We start from the raw sequence: 4,512 nt of genomic DNA, 5'->3' as shown, positions 1-4,512 counted from the left end.
CTCTCTAGCAATGTCAACCACCTCCTCAAAAGAAATGCCAGACACTCTCTCTCTGGTCAGAAAAATTCGTAGCTGATAAGTGAGGTCATCAACGAACCTCCTAATCCTCTCCCTATCCGTGGGAACAAGCCAGATAGCATGACGGGCCAACTTGGAGAATATCATCTCATACTACGACACAGTTATATCCCCCTGATGCAGCTGCTCGAACTGCCTGTGCAGCTCCTCTCTGTGAGAATGCGATACATACTTCTCTAGGAAGAGAATGGAGAACGGATGCCAGGTAAGGGGCACTGCACCAATAGGACTACATCTCTCATAAGCCTTCCACCAAGTGAAGGCAGCTCCAAAAAACTGAAAAGTAGTAAATGAGACCCCACTAGTCTCCAGAATACCTGTTGTACCTAGTATCCTCTGACACTTGTCCAAGAAACCCTAGGCATCCTCGCCCTTGGCACCACTGAAATTCGGACGCTGCTCGTCATCAAGCATAACTGGAACTACATAATCCTAAGCAGGTGCAACCAGCTGGGATGGTGGTGCCTCCGGTGTCTATAGTCCCTGAACAACCTGGCCAGGTGTACGGGCAACAGGAGTCTGAGTACCTCTCCGACCTGAGAAGTAGCTGTTGTGGTAGTAACTGTGACCGCCTGAGCAAGACTGGTGCACACGGTAAGAATCTGAGCCAAGGTCTCCTGGAGACCCGGAATAACAATAGGCACAGACAGTGCCTGAGCTGGTGCTACTGGAGCATCCCCTGCTGGAGCCTGATCATGAACTGGGGCAGTTGGTGGATCTGCAGGTGCTGCCCTAGCTACTGTATGGGCTACACCCCTACACTTACCACAGCCTCAAGCGCGACCTCGGCCTCTAGTGGCCCCAACTGGTGGTACTGGTGGTCGTCCGTCCTGATTAGTAGCACGTGTCCTCACCATTTGTGAGAGAATAGAATAACAGAAGTTTAGTACTAGAATCAACAGATTCGCACGACAAGAATTCAAGAATGTGAAGTTTTTCCTAAAGGTTATGCAGCCTCCCGAGGATAAGTACAGACGTCTCCGTACTGATTTGAGAGACTCTATTAAACCTACTTATGACTCGTGAGACCTATATAATCTAGGATCTGATACCAACTTGTCACGACCCTAAACCGACCTGGTCGTGATGATGCCTATTGTGAAATTAGGCCAGCCAACTCATTTCCAAAACAACCACATTTTCCTTTAAAACTTAATTAAAACCATTTTTCAATAGAAATCCAATAAAGATATAAAATCAAGTTTAATAAAGCAAAAAAATACAAGCCCGACCTCGGCTGTCACTAAGTCATGAGTAAAATACTAAAACTGTTCGAAATAGCAAGACTAACATAGTCTGAAAATAACCACCAAACATACTAAGAGGAAGATAAGGAAGGAAAATGTAGAACTGCGATTGCCAAGCAGCTACCTTGCTATCTCCAAAGAAAGTCCACAACTGATATAATCAGCAGCCGCTACCGTGGCTCGAGATACCTGGATCTACACACAGGGTACAGGGTGTAACGTGAGTACACCAACTCAGTAAGTAACAAGTCCAAACTATGGACTGACAAGTAGTGACGAACCATAACTCAACAGGTATACAAATAAACTGTGCGAAAAAGTAGACATGCTTGTAGTTCAAGTAAAAGCTCACCAGTAAGTAAATACAATATGAGCAGTACGGAGTACAAAGCTTAGGAATCTCTAAGTACCAATGAACATATAGCATGATCAATGTTTCGTATGCCTTCACTCACAAGTGCTCAACCACTCGGTAATGTATATGTCCATTCGGCCCAAGGAAGATCCATCCCAGAATATATATACATCACTGACCATAGTCACCCAGTATCGAGGAAGGTTATTCCATCCCTATGGAGAAAATCCATCTCAAAGTATAATTACTTCGATCCATGTCTAGGGAAGATCCATCCCTCGATATTATCAACTGCACTCACTGGGGGTGTAAAGACTCCGGAGGGGCTCCTCTTAGCCCAAGTTTTATATCAAGCCAACTAAGGCATGATCAATATCTCGTTGCGGTGTGCAGCCTGATCTTATAATGTCACTCTATATCAGGCTCTCGGCCTCACTCAGTCATTACTCTCCAGTCTCACATACACTGGCTCAAAATGTCATGATACTAGCCCGAACAATGATATGATGTGTTAAATAGCTATAATCTAGACTGAGGCATGATATAATAAGCACGGACAAGACTGAGTATAGAATATCAATGAAGCTAATGACATGACAGCAAGAAACGACCCCTCGGGTTTCAACAGTGTTGGCGTGAAGCCTTAACATGATAATTAGCATGATTTGCAGCTCATTAACTTAATCACATAATTACAACACAGATGTCAGCAAGAAAAAGTCACTAAGCAGTGCCATGGAATGACCTAGGTCGCGATTCTCACGGTGCACGTCCATACGCCCGTCACTTGGCATTTGCATCACCTCAATAGTAATCATAGAACACATAGTTCGTGGTTTCGAACCCTCAGAACCAAATTTGGAAGCGTTACTTACCTCAAGCCAAGCCAATCTCTAGCCCGTGATGCCCTTGCCTCTCGATTCGGCCTCCAAATGCGCCGAATCTAACCAAAATGAGAACCATAACATCAATATATGCTAAGGGAACAAAGCCCACGTGAAAATAATCAAATTATATCAAGAATCTCGAAATTGGTCAAACTCGACCCCCGGGTCCACGCCTTGGAATCCGATAAAAATCACATCAATAGAATTCTTATCCTCTCATGAGCCTATACATACCAAGAACATCAAAATCCGACCTCAAATGGCTCCTCAAATCACCACTCAAAGCTCTCCAAAACTCAAGCCCTAATCTCTCAATTTCTTCTCTAATTCCCCCATTAATTTCATGATTATAACATGGAATTAGGGGTGTTCATAAAAATCTGAAAACCTGAACTAAACCGAAAACCAAACCAAACCGATACTTTTTGGTTTGGTTTGGTTTTGGTTTTGAAATTTAAAAACCGATCAAATTTGGTTTGGTTTTGGTTTTAATTAAAAAAACCGAACCAAACCGAATATAGGAGTAGCTATTTTAAATTTATTATTACACCTATATATATGTATACTTTTGTACAAAGTTTTAAATTTTTTATAGTAAATATTAATCGTTTGCACTTTTAGTACAATTCTTTACCTTTACATTCTAGTTTAATTGGTAGTTTTCTTTTGTTAAGTATAAGAATCTATTTCATGTTAAAAATAATAAATTTTTAATTGAGTCCTTAAATTATTCATCATTATTTGATTAAATTATCATCAATATATCTTGGTAAATAATAAATTTTTCAAAGGGCATTTGATTTGATAGTGTTACGTTGAAAATGTGATCGCCAAAATGTGTGTTTAGTAGTGTATGTTTTATATTTAAGAAAAAACCAACAAATAATCGAAAAAACCGAAAAACCGACATAAACCGAATCGAGAAAAAACCGACTTAATTGGTTTGGTTTGGTTCAAATATTTGAAAAACTGACTTACTTGGTTTAATTTCTTTTTAGGGAAAAACCGATCCAAACCGAATCATGAACACCCCTACATGGAATAATTGTCACAAACATAAGATACAAGGTCCAAGTAGCTTACCTCACTAAAAACACTTAAATTCCTCCTTGAAATCGAAGTTCCCAAGCTCCAACTCGACATAAAATGGTGGAAAAAAGACCAAAATTCGCAAAGTGAGATTTATATAGCTTTTGCTTAGCGATTTTCGCACCTGCGGTCAATTTTCCGCACCTACGGGACCGCTTCTGCGCTCCATCCAACCGCTTCTGCAGTTTTCACTTAAACTCCCCTAACCGAATCTTCGACTACCTACCCGCACCTGCGGCTCCTGTCCTTTTCACTTGTGGCCGCATCTGCGGCTGCTTCCTTGCTCCTGCGGACGTTGCACCTGTGGTCCCCTAACCGCAGGTGCGGTTATAACAGAACCAGTAGCTTCAGCTGCATCTTTCAATTTCTAAACTTCCCGATAACCATCCGAAATTATCCCGAGGCCCCCGGGACCTCATCCAAAAATACGAACAAGTCACATATCACTATTCAAACTTATTCCAACCTTTGAAACATTCAAGACAACATCGAAACACCAAATCACCCTCAGATTAAAGCTTAAGGATTCTAAAACTTTCAAATTCCGAATTCGATCAAAAAGTCTATGAAACTTCGTCCGAATGACCTGAAATTTTGCACACACGTCCCAAATGACACAACGGACCTATTCCAATTTCCGAAATTCCATTCCGACCCCGATATCAAAATTTTCACTGCCGACCGAAAAAATGCCAAATTTTTACTTTCGCCAATTCATGCCTGAATCTTCTATGGACCTCCAAAACTCATTTCGATCACGCTCCCAAGTCCCAAATCACCTAACGAAGCTATCCGAACCATCAGAATTCACATCCAAGACCTTCTACCCATAAGTTAACATCCGATTGACATTTCC

The sequence above is a fragment of the Nicotiana sylvestris genome, chromosome 1, assembly GCF_000393655.2.
Source record: "Nicotiana sylvestris chromosome 1, ASM39365v2, whole genome shotgun sequence".
Classification (NCBI taxonomy): Eukaryota; Viridiplantae; Streptophyta; class Magnoliopsida; order Solanales; family Solanaceae; genus Nicotiana; species Nicotiana sylvestris.
Note: the sequence above shows the minus strand (reverse complement) of the source record.